At 52.9% G+C, this 17,853-nt stretch overlaps 13 non-coding genes and 3 pseudogenes across 13 annotated transcripts; all 16 read right to left on the bottom strand.

Annotated features, from left to right (window-relative positions):
• Positions 1-1,787: 1,787 nt before the first annotated feature.
• On the bottom strand, positions 1,788-1,901 carry LOC121681007. Its single transcript, XR_006021914.1, has one exon. It is a non-coding gene; the product is annotated as a U5 spliceosomal RNA (small nuclear RNA).
• A 363-nt stretch (positions 1,902-2,264) lies between these two features.
• Positions 2,265-2,452, bottom strand: LOC121683526. Its single transcript, XR_006022809.1, has one exon. It is a non-coding gene; the product is annotated as a U2 spliceosomal RNA (small nuclear RNA).
• Positions 2,453-4,008: 1,556 nt separating this feature from the next.
• Positions 4,009-4,101, bottom strand: LOC121684745 (annotated as a pseudogene).
• A 161-nt stretch (positions 4,102-4,262) lies between these two features.
• LOC121681002 lies at positions 4,263-4,376 on the bottom strand. Its single transcript, XR_006021913.1, has one exon. It is a non-coding gene; the product is annotated as a U5 spliceosomal RNA (small nuclear RNA).
• A 364-nt stretch (positions 4,377-4,740) lies between these two features.
• Positions 4,741-4,931, bottom strand: LOC121682929. The gene has a single exon (XR_006022665.1). It is a non-coding gene; the product is annotated as a U2 spliceosomal RNA (small nuclear RNA).
• Positions 4,932-5,092: 161 nt separating this feature from the next.
• Positions 5,093-5,206, bottom strand: LOC121680993. Its single transcript, XR_006021904.1, has one exon. It is a non-coding gene; the product is annotated as a U5 spliceosomal RNA (small nuclear RNA).
• A 363-nt stretch (positions 5,207-5,569) lies between these two features.
• Positions 5,570-5,741, bottom strand: LOC121683597 (annotated as a pseudogene).
• Positions 5,742-11,635: 5,894 nt separating this feature from the next.
• On the bottom strand, positions 11,636-11,749 carry LOC121680991. The gene has a single exon (XR_006021899.1). It is a non-coding gene; the product is annotated as a U5 spliceosomal RNA (small nuclear RNA).
• Positions 11,750-12,112: 363 nt separating this feature from the next.
• Positions 12,113-12,303, bottom strand: LOC121682918. Its single transcript, XR_006022664.1, has one exon. It is a non-coding gene; the product is annotated as a U2 spliceosomal RNA (small nuclear RNA).
• A 161-nt stretch (positions 12,304-12,464) lies between these two features.
• LOC121680981 lies at positions 12,465-12,578 on the bottom strand. The gene has a single exon (XR_006021897.1). It is a non-coding gene; the product is annotated as a U5 spliceosomal RNA (small nuclear RNA).
• Positions 12,579-12,943: 365 nt separating this feature from the next.
• On the bottom strand, positions 12,944-13,139 carry LOC121683993. The gene has a single exon (XR_006022990.1). It is a non-coding gene; the product is annotated as a U2 spliceosomal RNA (small nuclear RNA).
• Positions 13,140-14,806: 1,667 nt separating this feature from the next.
• LOC121684585 lies at positions 14,807-14,979 on the bottom strand (annotated as a pseudogene).
• Positions 14,980-15,140: 161 nt separating this feature from the next.
• On the bottom strand, positions 15,141-15,254 carry LOC121680976. Its single transcript, XR_006021896.1, has one exon. It is a non-coding gene; the product is annotated as a U5 spliceosomal RNA (small nuclear RNA).
• A 364-nt stretch (positions 15,255-15,618) lies between these two features.
• On the bottom strand, positions 15,619-15,809 carry LOC121682907. Its single transcript, XR_006022663.1, has one exon. It is a non-coding gene; the product is annotated as a U2 spliceosomal RNA (small nuclear RNA).
• Positions 15,810-15,970: 161 nt separating this feature from the next.
• LOC121680972 lies at positions 15,971-16,084 on the bottom strand. The gene has a single exon (XR_006021895.1). It is a non-coding gene; the product is annotated as a U5 spliceosomal RNA (small nuclear RNA).
• A 363-nt stretch (positions 16,085-16,447) lies between these two features.
• On the bottom strand, positions 16,448-16,634 carry LOC121683547. Its single transcript, XR_006022824.1, has one exon. It is a non-coding gene; the product is annotated as a U2 spliceosomal RNA (small nuclear RNA).
• Between the last annotated feature and the right edge of the window lie 1,219 nt (positions 16,635-17,853).

Raw genomic sequence — 17,853 nt, 5'->3', positions numbered from 1 at the left:
AGGCCCCGCCTCCAGCCACCACGACACAACTGGCCTTGGCGCCCACGGCCTCCATATCATCGCCGTCGACCTTGCAAACACACCTCAGTCACTTCCACTTGACTCGACCATGCCCGTCAACTGCTTCAAATTCTTCTCGTCCCAGCCCAGAAGCAAATCCGCGCCGACCACCAACTCCTCGCCGGGCCTGCCGTCCTCGACCTCGATCTCCTCCTCGCTGTCGTCATCGCCATCATCTTCCTCCAGGGGGGTGACCTGGCCAAACACCTGCACTGTCTGGCACGACCTGAGGCGGCGCACCGGAGTCTCCTCCGACCCGCTGTCCTCCAGGGGGCGCTTCCCTGTAGCTGGTGCCACTCCTGTGATCACCACCTCCTCATCAAAGGGGCAATCAGCCCACGACCTAGGTGAAACCTCTCTCGCCGACTCATCCACAGCAACACCAGAACACGTCTCCTCAGCCACAGCCTGGGGGGGATCAGCCCGAGGTCCAGGAGAAACCACGGGAACACCAGAACACGTCTCCTCGGCCACAGCCTGTGGGGAATCAGCCGTAGGCCCAGGGGAAAGCACACTAACAACATTAACAGCCTGGGGAGCTGCAAACTGAGATGAACCCTCCGGGGCGGGAACAGAGGGCCTCTCAGCAGCAGCTCCATGTGCACTCACCACCTGCTCGCTGCTAGCCACCATCTTTGCTACCACATGGCTCACCACCTGCTCATCGTTAGCCGCCATCTTAGCGACCGCATGGCCGCCGTCAGACAAAGGATCAGCAAGCCTCGAAAGAGTCCTCCCGGGGGGCATAGGGGACTCCTCTCCAGCAGCCGACCGCACATCCGTCGGTCCTCGACCCTCAGACTTTTCACGACCCACAGCAGCTCTCCTTCGACCTGGGCAAGCTCTAAACAGGTGCTCCGAAGACCCACAAAGACTGCAGGTCTTCGGAGCCAAACATTTCGCCGCCATGTGCTCCGTAGAGCCGCAATGGCGGCACCTGGTTACTTTGCAGTCCTCTCTTACATGTCCATTCTCCCCACACTTCCAACAACCCCCAGGCCTCCCAGGGACAAACAAGTAGCCCCTGTCTGGCCCCAAGGCGAAGGACTGGGGAGGCGAAGCCCCCGCTTTAAAGCGCACTTTAAACCTTCTCCTTCCCGTCCAGAAACCCCTTGAATCAGTCACTTTAGCACCCTCTCTCACATCACGGCAATACCTCTTCAAAAAAAGCAACAATATCTTCTTCTAACACAAAAGGATTGAACATGTGCACAAAAACATGAGTCTCTGACGAAAAAAACACCATACCCTTAAAAAAATCCACATGTAACTTCTCATTAATCCTCTTCTTAGCCATTTCAAAAAACATTTCAGTCCGAAAAGTAACATCAAACGTACCTTGAGGCCGATACTCCTGCAAGCAAAGGACCTCCCGCACTCCCAAATCCAAAGTGTCCAGCAAAACCTTGTCCGAAAAGTACTCCCTCTTCATCTCCGTCCTCCTGCTCACCGGAACCACAAAACGGATCGTGTTCCTCAATCTCAATGGGCCCAACGTCCCCATCGCCTTCCCGTCGCGTGAACGATATGCTCCACTTGATCTTAGCCAAAAGGCCGAGAAGCGATACCCCACAACTGCACGGGGTGCGGCGGCCCCTCTAGCGACGCCCCCCGCGCTCACATGGTTACGGGGGGAGGCGGGGCCAGCAAAAGCGGACCGCCGCCGCCGCCGCCGCCGCCGCCGCAAAACAAAACACCACGACGCTTGACTTTGGACAGGCAGGTGCAGCTCCGCCGAAGCAGAGCTTCCAAAAATACCGTAAACTCGGGGCAGTTCCCCTCCACGGAAATCTTTAGTAAAAGGCGAAAGATTTGTACGAGATGAAGAGAAACCCGAGCGATGGCTGCCACAGGGCACGCCGGACGGAGAGCATGAACGGCGCCGGTCGTGGACGTGAGGGTGACTCCAAGGCGTTGCCCAGTGGCAACAAGACGGCAGTATCAACATCCCCTTTAAATTTAAATGTGTAAAAAAAAAAAAAAAAAACAAAAAAAAAAAAAAAAAAAAATAAAAAAAAAGAGTAAAAGGGCGGGAAAACCCAAAAGGGGCCGAAAAGGGAGGTGGCGCGGTTGGCCAAAACACCTGGCAAGGACTCCTGCTGCTGCGTCTGCTCTGCTAAGGAGGATTTCATCACAGTCAGTCAGTCAGTCAGTCAGTCAGTCAGTCAGTTCCACTGGGTTGGTTCTTTTCTTACACAGTCAAAGGAATGTGCACCGTTCCCGGAGTCGCTGCAATACCGGGTCGATGCGTGGAGCGGACGGAGCAAGCCCCTCTTCCGTCTCCCTGTTCCAAAAATCAGATTAATATATGGTCCTCGGGTAGAGGACGTATCAGATATTAAACTGATAAGAACAGATTTTTTTTTTTTTTTTATTGAATATAAACAGAGCACAGCAGCCTTGAAACTACAACACACAGGAGATACACATATAATACACACAACACACAAAAGATACAGAAGGAAGTTAATTTAAGCTAGACTAGAGGCTGCCACCATAAACAATAACACATAATCACAAGGGCCCAGGCACGCAGGCCCGGCCAAACACAGCAAAAACCAACCCACCCACAAACTTTAATCCACCCCAACCCTCACAAAACATACATCAACCCAGCACAAACACAACCTCCCCATCACTTCTCCTCCCCACCACCAGGACCCGACTAGTCCATACCCAAAGTCCGTTTCAAGCTGTCCACATCCCATCCCACCAGCTGGGCAGGGGGGGTGGGAGAAACCACCCCCCCAGCAGGCAACACCTCCCGCACAGAGCCCGCCGAGCTATCCGTTCCGTCCGGCTCCACCACCACCTGACCACTCGCAGTACCAGGCCCGGCCTCCGGGGGCAACGAAGGACCGGGGACCAACGCCCCCGTCCGCAGACGCCTCACCGGAGTGTCATCCGGACCCCCATCCTCCAGGGGGCGCTTCCCAGCCATCTCCGCCATACCTGCCATCTCCACTTCCTGCGATTCGGTATGCTCCGCCCAATCTCCAACCGTCTTCCTCTCCACCTCGGCAGCGACTCCTCCCACCGTCTGCATGGCAGCCATGTGCTTCCCCATCCCTTTGTCTCCCAGTCGGCCATCTTGGCGGCCATGCGGCGCATCCTTCAACGTGCCTCCAGTCCCTCCAGGTCCTTCCAACACAGGCGAAACTGCCACCGGCACCACTTTGGGAGCCGGGGCAACAACCTGCAACACAGTACCCCCAGCAACCTGCCTCCCACCACCACCAGACACAGCAATAGACCCACCAGCCACCACCCCAGCATAACTACTCCTTTTCGGACATGACACAAACAAATGGTCCCCCTTCCCACACAAATTACAAGTCCTTGCAGCCTTACAAACATTGGCTAAATGCCCCACAGTCCCACACCGATAGCACGGCTTAGCCTTACACTCACCCCGCAAATGTCCACGCTGTCCACAAGTCCAGCAAGTGTTCGGCAGTTGAGGCACAAACAACCTGCCGCGGTCTGCCCCCAACGCGAACTCATGAGGCGGAATCATCCACTCTCCATTCGGCCGCAGATGAAACGTCACTCGATACCTCCTCTTCCCCGTCCAAAATCCAAACTCGTCCACGATCTTCTCCCCCTCAGCAATCCGGCTACAATACCTCTCCAAAAACGACCTGATGTCCTTCTCCAGCACGTGCGGGTTGAAGACATGGATCACCACCGTGTACATCTCCTCTCCAAACTCCCAACCGCACTTCCACAGCACGTTGTCGTCATCCCGCTTCCGGATCTCCTGCCATCGCCTCATCGTCGCATGCAGAAAGGACACCTCCCGAAACGTCACCTCGTACTGAAAAGGCGGCCGAGCAGCCTGCAGACACAGGACCTCCTTTCCTGACAGCCCCAGCTCATCCCTCAGGATCTTCTCTGCCACGAAGCCACGGGTCACCTCCACACCTAAATCCACCGGAAACTCCAGCCGGAGGGTGCAAGCACCCACCCCCAGTGACATCGCCTTCTTCTTGGCAAGCGCAGATACTACACTTGATCTTAGCCAAAAGGCCGAGAAGCGATACCCCACAACTGCACGGGGTGCGGCGGCCCCTCTAGCGACGCCCCCCGCGCTCACATGGTTACGGGGGGAGGCGGGGCCAGCAAAAGCGGACCGCCGCCGCCGCCGCCGCCGCCGCCGCAAAACAAAACACCACGACGCTTGACTTTGGACAGGCAGGTGCAGCTCCGCCGAAGCAGAGCTTCCAAAAATACCGTAAACTCGGGGCAGTTCCCCTCCACGGAAATCTTTAGTAAAAGGCGAAAGATTTGTACGAGATGAAGAGAAACCCGAGCGATGGCTGCCACAGGGCACGCCGGACGGAGAGCATGAACGGCGCCGGTCGTGGACGTGAGGGTGACTCCAAGGCGTTGCCCAGTGGCAACAAGACGGCAGTATCAACATCCCCTTTAAATTTAAATGTGTAAAAAAAAAAAAAAAAAACAAAAAAAAAAAAAAAAAAAAAAAAAAAAAAAAGAGTAAAAGGGCGGGAAAACCCAAAAGGGGCCGAAAAGGGAGGTGGCGCGGTTGGCCAAAACACCTGGCAAGGACTCCTGCTGCTGCGTCTGCTCTGCTAAGGAGGATTTCATCACAGTCAGTCAGTCAGTCAGTCAGTCAGTCAGTCAGTTCCACTGGGTTGGTTCTTTTCTTACACAGTCAAAGGAATGTGCACCGTTCCCGGAGTCGCTGCAATACCGGGTCGATGCGTGGAGCGGACGGAGCAAGCCCCTCTTCCGTCTCCCTGTTCCAAAAATCAGATTAATATATGGTCCTCGGGTAGAGGACGTATCAGATATTAAACTGATAAGAACAGATACTACACTTGATCTTAGCCAAAAGGCCGAGAAGCGATACCCCACAACTGCACGGGGTGCGGCGGCCCCTCTAGCGACGCCCCCCGCGCTCACATGGTTACGGGGGGAGGCGGGGCCAGCAAAAGCGGACCGCCGCCGCCGCCGCCGCCGCCGCCGCAAAACAAAACACCACGACGCTTGACTTTGGACAGGCAGGTGCAGCTCCGCCGAAGCAGAGCTTCCAAAAATACCGTAAACTCGGGGCAGTTCCCCTCCACGGAAATCTTTAGTAAAAGGCGAAAGATTTGTACGAGATGAAGAGAAACCCGAGCGATGGCTGCCACAGGGCACGCCGGACGGAGAGCATGAACGGCGCCGGTCGTGGACGTGAGGGTGACTCCAAGGCGTTGCCCAGTGGCAACAAGACGGCAGTATCAACATCCCCTTTAAATTTAAATGTGTAAAAAAAAAAAAAAAAAACAAAAAAAAAAAAAAAAAAAAATAAAAAAAAAGAGTAAAAGGGCGGGAAAACCCAAAAGGGGCCGAAAAGGGAGGTGGCGCGGTTGGCCAAAACACCTGGCAAGGACTCCTGCTGCTGCGTCTGCTCTGCTAAGGAGGATTTCATCACAGTCAGTCAGTCAGTCAGTCAGTCAGTCAGTCAGTTCCACTGGGTTGGTTCTTTTCTTACACAGTCAAAGGAATGTGCACCGTTCCCGGAGTCGCTGCAATACCGGGTCGATGCGTGGAGCGGACGGAGCAAGCCCCTCTTCCGTCTCCCTGTTCCAAAAATCAGATTAATATATGGTCCTCGGGTAGAGGACGTATCAGATATTAAACTGATAAGAACAGATTTTCCTTTGGAAAACTTTTATTGTCACAAACTCATGTTTTTGCATTACATTTTGATTTGTTTGTTTACATTTCATGGATTTTCTTTGTGGTACATTTTCATTTTTCTTTCATCATTTCATCACATTATCATCACATCACATGGTTTTCATTCTTTTCACATTTTGCATTTTCATTTCACATTTTACATTTTCATCATTTTTCACAGCACATTTTTTACAAAAATAAAATCATTTGTCTATAAAAGCCATTTTTGTTTTAAAACTGTGTCTGTGTGTGCAAAGTCCATGTGTGTGTTTAAAAGTTCATGTTTGTGTAAAAGGATGTTAAAAGTCCACGCTTTTAAAAGAGCTCCAAAATGTAATAAAATGCAATAAGAGTCAATTAAAAGGTCTCTGTTGTGCCGGACCGGGGTGAGCCACTATCAAGAGGCTCCACCCCGCTCTCCAGAAGAGCGAGGCAAGCGCGGATGCGCCCAGTGGAGGTCCTCCCCTCCGCCCGCTGCTCCGTCCCGTGATGGTGATAGTGGGGGTGCGTCGGCGGGAGCCAGCAGCCGTGGGGGGCGGGAACCTTCTGTTAGTGACCCCGGCCCCCTCCTCCGAATGGCGACGTGCGGCGCCTCCTGCCGCGTAGATGTCACCAGCCGCCGTAACGCTGGCAGGGGCACCGTCACGCGCTTCCCCACCAGCAGGTTGCGGGAGGTCCACAGTGCGGCTTTTATGCAGTTTAGGGTGAGCCAGAGCGCGGCGAAGTCGGCGGCTGGGATGGTGGTGGCGCCCTGGCCCACCCCGCTGACCACTAGATGGTAGCTTGGGGGGACCTCCCCTGCTGGCAGGCTCGGGCATTGCAGGGGGCCGGTATCGGCCCACAGGTCCCTCGCCACGCCGCACTCCCAGAGCAGGTGCCGCACGGTCTCAGGTTGGCCGCATCCTGGCCGCGGGCAGGTGTTGGTTCTGGCCATGCCCCGGGAGTGCATCACGGCTCTGACCGGGAGGACCTCATGGAGCGCCATCCACGCCAGGTCCTTCAGCTTGTTCTGGAGGGCGGGGTGGGCAGCGTTCCTCCAAGCCTGCTTGGCCTCACTGAGTGTGAGGCCGGGAACGGGGCTCACTGCTTCCCGGTCCTGCACAAGGGAGACAAGAGATTTTGCTTTTGTTAAAATGGTGACATCCTGCCCCTCTAAGTCAAATCTCATTAAAAACTTTTTGATAAAAACATATTGAGGGGGCAGGTTAAAAGCAACTGGACGTTTAAGATCAGTATTTAAAATTTTCAGTTTTCTCAGGTACGACCCCATCCAGAACCGGGCCAGGGCTGTTGTCTTGCTGTCTCCGGATGGGGCCGTCGCGTATCTGATGTGGAGGGCGGTGAAATGGGCTCCTAAAAACAGGTGGGGGTCTGGGAGGCCCTTTCCTCCATTCTCAGGTCTTTTCTTCAGGACCTCCCTCCTTAGTCTTTCCCACTTGGACCCCCACATGAAATAAAACACCGCTCTCTCCACACCTAAAAGAAAGCTCCTGGGGGGGCTAAAAACAGAACACAGTAATAAAAACAAAGGTAAGATAACTGCTTTGAAGATTAAAACCTTACCTTCAAACGTCAACTGTCTTAGTCCCCAGAACCCCAGTCGCTGTCTCACTTTCCCTAACGCGTCAGTCCAGTTGCCCCGTCCACCACCCTCATTGTCAAATTTAATACCTAAAATCTTTATGTCTGTCTGTTTAAAATCTACTGCCAGATCTGGTCTTACGTCACCCCACGGCCCAAAGAGCTGGGCCTCGGACTTGCCCCTGTTGAGCTTGGCGCCCGAGGCCCTTCCGTACCAGTCAGTCAAGTCGAGTGCTCTTTGGGCCGATAAAAAGTCATTCAATAAAAGGGTCACGTCGTCCATGTAAAGTGCGCAAGTCGCAGTCAGTCCACCTGGCAAGTCCAGTCCTTTGATCCATTTGTCCTTTCTCAATATCTGTGCCAGCGGCTCGATGCACGCAACGAACAGGAGTGGGGATAACGGACACCCCTGGCGGACGCCAGAGCGAACATTTATCGCATTGGTTAGGTGCCCATTTACTCGAATTTTGCTGTTGATGTCTTTATACAGCAATCCCACCCACTTTAAAAACCTCCCTGGAAAACCCATTTTTTGCAGTACCTTTAAAAGGTACTGGTGCGAGACCCGATCAAAAGCTTTCTCAAAATCTAAATTTAGCACTAAAAGCCTAATATTTCTGTCTCTCGCAAAACAGATGGCGTCTCGGACCAGCACTAGGCTGTCCGTGATCCTCCTTCCAGGGACGGCACAGACTTGATCCGGGTGGATCACGTCCTCTAAAACAGTCGACATGCGTAAAGCTAAAAGTCTGCTAAAAAGTTTACAATCACAGTTTAAAAGCGTTATGGGTCTCCAGTTTTTAAGGTCAGTCCTGTCGCCTTTTTTATATAGTAAAGAAACTATCCCTGATCTAAAGCTGTCTGGAAGTCTGTCAAGTTTGTCAAATTCTTTAAAAACAGTCAGCATGTCGTTGGCTAAAATGTCATAAAAGGTAACATAAAATTCCACGGGGAGCCCATCCTCTCCCGGGCATTTTTCTGTTTTAAAACCTTTAAGACATTTTAAAAGCTCAACCAATGTAAAATCCTCTGTTAAAACTTGTTGACTGTTAAGAGTTTTATTTAAAAACTCTAAAACTTCCTCCATCACCTCCTCATGCACCTCTTTCTCTGCGTACAGGTCTTGATAAAACAGTTGTATCATTTCTAAAATCCCCTCTGTGCAATTTTCTTCCCTCCCATCATTTTTTAACTTCATTATCCCACCCCCTCTTGATATTATTTTCTTAAAAAAGTACCTGGTGCATTTTTCTCCTTCTTCTGTTTCTCTTTCTTTGCTTCTTAAAATTGTTCCTTTACTTTTGAATTCGGCTAAAACTGACATTTCTTTTCTTACCTTCTTGATTTCTTCATTAAAATCAAAACCCATGTTTAAAAGGTTAAAATATCTCTGTAGTCTCTTTTGCAGCCCCAACATGCACCTCCTCTCTCTCTCTCTTTTGTCTCTACCTTTAATCTTAAAAAAAGTCTTGGTCTTACCCTTCACCATCTCCCACCATTGTGCACGTGTATCGAAAAAGTCTTGGAGGGTCTGCCAGAGGCTGAACTGCTCCCTGTATTCTCTGACTATCTCCTCATCCTGTAACAGGGAACAGTTTAGCCTCCACAGCCCTCCACCTACCGTCACACCTGTGGGGAGTGAAAGGGTGCAGGAGAGCATGCAGTGATCGGAAAAGAACATAGGGGACAATGTAGCATCCGTGGGCGGGCAGTCTCTTGTTAAAACATAGTCGATACGGGAGGCTCGGGCGCCGTCACCACTGTGCCAGGTGAAGCCCTCCTCCCGTGGATGCACTTTTCTGTAGCAGTCGACTAAATTAAAATCCCTAACTATATTCTTTAAAAGTACAGATGTCTTATCTACCTTAAAATCTTCCCCTACATTCTTTCTATCCTGTCTGCTTAAAACACAATTAAAATCCCCTCCGACCACTAGGGGAGCCCTCCCTAGCATGTGGGGCTGCAGCTCTTCTAAAAAGTCATGTCGGTCGTGTTTATCATTAAAACCATACACATTAAGAACATTAAAATCCCTGTCTAAAACAGTCAAGTGGGTTAAAAGGGCCCGCCCGGGTCTCACCACCGTGCTGCCCTTCACCGAGATGTGTGGATTCTTGATCAAGATGGCGACCCCGTCTGCTCTGTTAAAATTGGACCCGCTCCACACGGAGGGTCCCGGGGTCCACATCTGTTCCCACTTGCTGTAATTGTTTAAAAAAGGCAAGGAGCACTCTTGCAGCAGAAATATATCTGCATTCAGAGTGCTCAACAGGGATAAAATGCTCTGAGCTCTCACTAGAGTCTTCACACTTCTTACATTGATTGTTGAGATTGTGAGACTCATGAGCAGTATGATAAAAATGAACACGACAGAGTTAAGACACTACAGAGACATGTTTTTAAAACAAGTGGAGATCAACCAGGGTTGATCTCCTGTGACACCTGCTCCTCCTTTATGACCATTGAATTTGGTTCAGAAGGGTCACTGGTGTCTCCAGCGTCGGGCTCGGCAGAGAAAAACTCTTGCGTTGCCCTTGGCGTGGATGCTCTGAGCGCCATCCGCATAAAAGACACTTCACGTCCACCGGGCCACAGTCGATTCAGATCTTCCGAAGAGGAACTATCTGAAGACAGTATCACCCGGTTTCTCTTCTCTGTCATTTCTGACAGAGGAGATTCTAAAGGTCTCTTATGCTGCGCATTGGGGAGTGAAGCAGGTGCTTCAACCCCCTCAGAGGCCACACTCACCTCCTCAGCGGTTTCGGGAGGCGGGGCTTCCTTTTCTCCTTCAGGCTCCTCCTCCGCCTGCTCCATCTCCTTTCCCAGCTGGGAGGGTGTGGCCTCCAATCCGTGCTCTGACTCTGCCTGGGTGTTAGCTTTGCTCGTAGCCGCCCGGCTAGTCCCTGAAGCTGACTGGAGGTTTCCCTCCAAAACTTCAGGGACCACCCCTTCCTCCATTTCGTCCTTCTCTTCCTGTTCTTGTTCTGGGCCATGCGGCCGGGCGGCCATGGCGGCCATTTTGGTAGCCTTTAGCTTGTTGGCAAAAGAGCTAGGGCAATCTCTGTAGAGATGGGATGAAACTCCACAGAGATTACACTTTCTGCCATTTGTGCAATCTTCGAAAAGATGCCCAATTTCTCTACACTTCCTGCATACAATTTCCTGGCACGCTTCGGCAAGATGCCCAAGCTGGCCGCATTTGCGACACAGCTTAGGCATCCCTTGGTAATGAATGTAGCCCCGGTTCTCTCCCAACACAATCATAGACGGAATCTGACGGAGGCCTAGGTAACTGCTCGGGTCTTCCCATTGTTTAATGGGAACTCTCCACGAGCAGTTCCAAATGCCGTCCTCGTCCAAAACCTTAACTGGTGGGCTACGAACCGCGCAAAATCTAGCCAGCCATGTGCTAATGTCTTCCCCAGTCACAGTTTCATTGAACATTCTAACAATCACCACTTTTTGTGAATTGTCCGAAAGTTTCTCAACTTCAAACATGGAGAGCTGGTCTTTACAAGTAACAAACCGTTGCCAAAAACTATTAAGCAGTGAAGCCGAGCGAAAGCTAACATCAAATCCTTTGTTCCCAGGCAGAGTCACCAAACAATTCAGTTCATTAGCATTAAAACCAAGCATCTGTTGGACACACTTTCTTGAAAAGTCCAATCTGGACATCTCCATTAGCCTTCCATTTTTTGACGCGAAATTAAAACGTACGCTGTGGTGCCTCCTCATGCCAGCACGAGCAGCCGACATGGTGGAGGCACCACCAGCCTAAACCTAAACTAAAACCACTAAAACTATAAATACTTAAGACAATAAATTAACTAAAAAACTATGCTAAAAGGCTAGGCTAAAACAAGCTAAAAACCACACAATAAAAAGGAGCTAAACAGCGCTTACCTGGGCCTGCTGTTTTAAAAGGAACTCCAAAGGAAGAGGCAGCTGCTTGGACCTGTTAAAAGAGACAAAAAACACAAAACAGTACAAAAAACAAAACGAAAAAACAGTAATTTTTGAGACAGAAAAAACACACAAAACCAATATAACTCCCGGATGAGAGTGTCCAAACCACCACAAGGTAAGGACCGCCTTCCTCTCACCGCGAGTCGACCGCTGTCTTAGCCAAAAGGCCGAGAAGCGATACCCCACAACTGCACGGGGTGCGGCGGCCCCTCTAGCGACGCCCCCCGCGCTCACATGGTTACGGGGGGAGGCGGGGCCAGCAAAAGCGGACCGCCGCCGCCGCCGCCGCCGCCGCCGCAAAACAAAACACCACGACGCTTGACTTTGGACAGGCAGGTGCAGCTCCGCCGAAGCAGAGCTTCCAAAAATACCGTAAACTCGGGGCAGTTCCCCTCCACGGAAATCTTTAGTAAAAGGCGAAAGATTTGTACGAGATGAAGAGAAACCCGAGCGATGGCTGCCACAGGGCACGCCGGACGGAGAGCATGAACGGCGCCGGTCGTGGACGTGAGGGTGACTCCAAGGCGTTGCCCAGTGGCAACAAGACGGCAGTATCAACATCCCCTTTAAATTTAAATGTGTAAAAAAAAAAAAAAAAAACAAAAAAAAAAAAAAAAAAAAAAAAAAAAAAAGAGTAAAAGGGCGGGAAAACCCAAAAGGGGCCGAAAAGGGAGGTGGCGCGGTTGGCCAAAACACCTGGCAAGGACTCCTGCTGCTGCGTCTGCTCTGCTAAGGAGGATTTCATCACAGTCAGTCAGTCAGTCAGTCAGTCAGTCAGTCAGTTCCACTGGGTTGGTTCTTTTCTTACACAGTCAAAGGAATGTGCACCGTTCCCGGAGTCGCTGCAATACCGGGTCGATGCGTGGAGCGGACGGAGCAAGCCCCTCTTCCGTCTCCCTGTTCCAAAAATCAGATTAATATATGGTCCTCGGGTAGAGGACGTATCAGATATTAAACTGATAAGAACAGATACTACACTTGATCTTAGCCAAAAGGCCGAGAAGCGATACCCCACAACTGCACGGGGTGCGGCGGCCCCTCTAGCGACGCCCCCCGCGCTCACATGGTTACGGGGGGAGGCGGGGCCAGCAAAAGCGGACCGCCGCCGCCGCCGCCGCCGCCGCCGCAAAACAAAACACCACGACGCTTGACTTTGGACAGGCAGGTGCAGCTCCGCCGAAGCAGAGCTTCCAAAAATACCGTAAACTCGGGGCAGTTCCCCTCCACGGAAATCTTTAGTAAAAGGCGAAAGATTTGTACGAGATGAAGAGAAACCCGAGCGATGGCTGCCACAGGGCACGCCGGACGGAGAGCATGAACGGCGCCGGTCGTGGACGTGAGGGTGACTCCAAGGCGTTGCCCAGTGGCAACAAGACGGCAGTATCAACATCCCCTTTAAATTTAAATGTGTAAAAAAAAAAAAAAAAAAACAAAAAAAAAAAAAAAAAAAAAATAAAAAAAAAGAGTAAAAGGGCGGGAAAACCCAAAAGGGGCCGAAAAGGGAGGTGGCGCGGTTGGCCAAAACACCTGGCAAGGACTCCTGCTGCTGCGTCTGCTCTGCTAAGGAGGATTTCATCACAGTCAGTCAGTCAGTCAGTCAGTCAGTCAGTCAGTTCCACTGGGTTGGTTCTTTTCTTACACAGTCAAAGGAATGTGCACCGTTCCCGGAGTCGCTGCAATACCGGGTCGATGCGTGGAGCGGACGGAGCAAGCCCCTCTTCCGTCTCCCTGTTCCAAAAATCAGATTAATATATGGTCCTCGGGTAGAGGACGTATCAGATATTAAACTGATAAGAACAGATTTTTTTTTTTTTTTTTTTTTTTTTATTATTCACATAAGCCATAGCACACCACATAGAAAGACATTTGACATGCCATGCCACCACCACAGGGGGTGCTGGTCCTATGCGGCACAGTAGTCCCACCAGCCTTGAAAAACAAACACAAGATATAACACACAAAAGATACAGAAGGAAGTGAAGTCTAGACTAGAGGCTGTGGTAAAATGGGCACGCAGGCCCCAAGGAACCAGGTACACAAGTGAGCTCGGGCACACAGGCCCAGCCAAAAACAAAAAAAATGTCAAGACACACAAACACAAAACCAACACGTCCACCCTCAGTACACTTTTAATCCACCCCAACACAACCCAACAACAACAACATCAACAACCCAACACAACCCCAATCAGTCCAACATCCCAGTAGTCCTTTTCAAATTCCCCTCATCCCACCCAAGCAAGTCCCCCGAAGAAGGGGGGGAAGGGGAAGAAATCCCCTCCCTCACAGAGCCTGTCGACCCGTCCGACTCCTCCTCGCCACTAGACGCCGCCACCTCCATGGACCCATCACCACCGTCCTCCACCAGCAGGGCCTCGTACCTATTAGAGACGGAGACCCCGCCCCCACCCTTGCACCGGCGGACCGGAGTCCCCGGCGAACCACCTTCACTCCCGTCCTGCAGGGGGCGCTTCACTGCCCCCGACGCCTTCACCGCCGACTCAGCCATCTCCGCTTCCTGGGAAGCAGAAGCAGAAGCCCAGTCGTCCAAACTCCGCCCACCAGCACCAGTCACCGAGCGGCCATCTTGACTGCCATGCGGCCTAGCCGTAGCCGTAGCCACCAAGCAGCCATCTTGGCTACCTCGCTGCCCTGCTCCCGAACCACCAAGAGACGCCGCAGGCGCCTTCACTCCACTCGCTCTTGCCACCGTCGCACCAACAGGCACCGTCTTCACCCCCGCGGGCACAGAAGAGGCCCCCACCGGCACAGTGGGATCCCCCCCCTGGCGTACCAGCCGCTCCGCCTCCTGGAAACTCTTCCACCTGGCACAAGCCGCAGGCTGATGATCCTTCCCTCCACAATACTCACAGCCCTTCACCAGCGCCGACACGTAGCTCCTCCGCTTTTCACAGCCCCCAAAAAGATGGTCCGTCGCCCCACACAAAGAACATTCCCGTAGCTTCTTACAGTCCTTCACCAAGTGTTCCTTAGACCCACACCGCAAACAAGCCAGCACAGTACATTGACTCCGCAAGTGCCCCGCACTCCCACAACCCCAACACTCACTTGGCAAGTCCGGAATAACAATCCTCCCTCTGTCAGGCCCCAAACTGAAGGCGAAGGGAGGCCGCACCTGGCGATTCCCCTCTGACCGAAACAGCACGTGATACGTCCACTTCCCCGTCCAGAAGCCGTTGCTGTCCACGACACGCCGTCCCTGCGGTACCTCCGTGCAATACCGTCCCAGCCAACACCGAACATCCTCCTCCAGCACGTGGGGGTTGAAGACCTGGACCACCACGACATTCATCGGACGCCAAAACCTCATCCGTATTCCAAACTCCAATCTGTTGACTCGTAGTCCTTCCCCAGCCTCCTTCCACCGCCGAACCGCCACCAACATGTCCACCGGCGACCGGAAGGTTACGTCGTAGCCCAACGTCGACGGCAGCAGGCACAGCACCTCCTTGTCCGTTGCCCCCAGCAGCCCCTTCACGATCGCCGCTCCAAAAAGCTCCCTCGAAAACTCCTCCCTCCGCAGCTTCGGGATCCAAAACTGCATTGCATGCTTCGGCACCACCTCCATCACATTCGCCTCCGACACCGCCATCGCTGTCTCTGGTAGTCCACCTGATAAGAACAGATACTACACTTGATCTTAGCCAAAAGGCCGAGAAGCGATACCCCACAACTGCACGGGGTGCGGCGGCCCCTCTAGCGACGCCCCCCGCGCTCACATGGTTACGGGGGGAGGCGGGGCCAGCAAAAGCGGACCGCCGCCGCCGCCGCCGCCGCCGCCGCAAAACAAAACACCACGACGCTTGACTTTGGACAGGCAGGTGCAGCTCCGCCGAAGCAGAGCTTCCAAAAATACCGTAAACTCGGGGCAGTTCCCCTCCACGGAAATCTTTAGTAAAAGGCGAAAGATTTGTACGAGATGAAGAGAAACCCGAGCGATGGCTGCCACAGGGCACGCCGGACGGAGAGCATGAACGGCGCCGGTCGTGGACGTGAGGGTGACTCCAAGGCGTTGCCCAGTGGCAACAAGACGGCAGTATCAACATCCCCTTTAAATTTAAATGTGTAAAAAAAAAAAAAAAAAACAAAAAAAAAAAAAAAAAAAAAATAAAAAAAAAGAGTAAAAGGGCGGGAAAACCCAAAAGGGGCCGAAAAGGGAGGTGGCGCGGTTGGCCAAAACACCTGGCAAGGACTCCTGCTGCTGCGTCTGCTCTGCTAAGGAGGATTTCATCACAGTCAGTCAGTCAGTCAGTCAGTCAGTCAGTCAGTTCCACTGGGTTGGTTCTTTTCTTACACAGTCAAAGGAATGTGCACCGTTCCCGGAGTCGCTGCAATACCGGGTCGATGCGTGGAGCGGACGGAGCAAGCCCCTCTTCCGTCTCCCTGTTCCAAAAATCAGATTAATATATGGTCCTCGGGTAGAGGACGTATCAGATATTAAACTGATAAGAACAGATACTACACTTGATCTTAGCCAAAAGGCCGAGAAGCGATACCCCACAACTGCACGGGGTGCGGCGGCCCCTCTAGCGACGCCCCCCGCGCTCACATGGTTACGGGGGGAGGCGGGGCCAGCAAAAGCGGACCGCCGCCGCCGCCGCCGCCGCCGCCGCAAAACAAAACACCACGACGCTTGACTTTGGACAGGCAGGTGCAGCTCCGCCGAAGCAGAGCTTCCAAAAATACCGTAAACTCGGGGCAGTTCCCCTCCACGGAAATCTTTAGTAAAAGGCGAAAGATTTGTACGAGATGAAGAGAAACCCGAGCGATGGCTGCCACAGGGCACGCCGGACGGAGAGCATGAACGGCGCCGGTCGTGGACGTGAGGGTGACTCCAAGGCGTTGCCCAGTGGCAACAAGACGGCAGTATCAACATCCCCTTTAAATTTAAATGTGTAAAAAAAAAAAAAAAAAACAAAAAAAAAAAAAAAAAAAAATAAAAAAAAAGAGTAAAAGGGCGGGAAAACCCAAAAGGGGCCGAAAAGGGAGGTGGCGCGGTTGGCCAAAACACCTGGCAAGGACTCCTGCTGCTGCGTCTGCTCTGCTAAGGAGGATTTCATCACAGTCAGTCAGTCAGTCAGTCAGTCAGTCAGTCAGTTCCACTGGGTTGGTTCTTTTCTTACACAGTCAAAGGAATGTGCACCGTTCCCGGAGTCGCTGCAATACCGGGTCGATGCGTGGAGCGGACGGAGCAAGCCCCTCTTCCGTCTCCCTGTTCCAAAAATCAGATTAATATATGGTCCTCGGGTAGAGGACGTATCAGATATTAAACTGATAAGAACAGATTTTTTATATTGAAGTTTATTCATACCAAATCATAATCATTATCAAATCATAGTTACAGCCAGAAGAAGAAGAACACAGAAAGCACAGAAAGAGAAAAAGAGAAAAAAAGAAAGGCTGCAGCATACGGGCACAAACGCCCCATAGAAAAGAACTCGGGCACACAGGCCCAGCCAAAAACAAACCCCGTAACTCAATCCCAACCCACCCACACACAAACATCCCTAATCCTCCCCACACACCATAAAACACCCGCACTTACGCAATCCCACCACCAGCAACCCACTAATCCATGCCCATAGTCCGCTTCAAGCTATCCACATCCCACCCAGCAAGCTGGGCCGGAGGGGGGCGACTCCCCCGTCCTACGGTCCGCCTCTCCGTCACCGACTCCACCGAATCCGCCGACTCGTCCGACTCCAGCTCCACCAAACCGCCCGTAGTTCCCGACTCCGCCACCAGGGGCAGGGAGCGATCAAAGGCCGCCACCCCCTCCCCCGGCCGCTGACGCCGCACGGGAGCACTCTCCGGACCTCCGCCCTCCAGGGGGCGCTTCCCCGACACCATCGCCAACTCCGCCATCTCCTCTTCCTGGGAAGCCGTTGCCTCCGCCCAGCTCAGCACCCCGACACTCTCCATAGCCACGCCCGGCCTGCCCTTCGACCCCGCCGACCCTCCGACCTCTGGGCGGCCATCTTGGCTGCCATGCGGCCTAGCGGTAGCCGTAGCCACCAGGCTGCCTCCATGCGGCCCAGCTCCCACTCCACCAGCCGATCCTGCAGCTCCCGTTCCTCCGCTCGTGCCCACCGCCGGCGGTCCCGTCGGCCTCCTCTCCAGCACACCCGTCACCCGAGGAGCCCCTGCGGGGGAAACAGAAACCCCCCCACCGCCAGTTCTCCCCACCACCGCTCCCGCGTAACTCTGTCTCTTCGGACACCTCAAAAAGAGGTGATCCTTCGACCCGCACAAGGAACACTCCCTTCTCTCCCCACAGTCCTTCACCACGTGCCCCACCACCCCACAACGCACACACCGCTGCGCCACACATTCGCTTCTCAAATGCCCCTCTTCCCCACATCCCCAACAAACAGTAGGTAAGTCCGGTAAAAACACCCTCCCACGGTCTGTCCCCAGTGCAAACAAATGTGGAGGCCGCAGCTGGCGGCCCTCCCCAGAAAAGCGAAACCGCACACTATACCTCCACTTGCCCGTCCAAAATCCGTTGCCGTCTGTAACCTTCTCCCCCGGTGACACT

This window comes from Alosa sapidissima, chromosome 1, assembly GCF_018492685.1.
Source record: "Alosa sapidissima isolate fAloSap1 chromosome 1, fAloSap1.pri, whole genome shotgun sequence".
Taxonomy (NCBI): domain Eukaryota; kingdom Metazoa; phylum Chordata; class Actinopteri; order Clupeiformes; family Clupeidae; genus Alosa; species Alosa sapidissima.
This window is presented reverse-complemented; position numbering and strand designations above follow the sequence as displayed.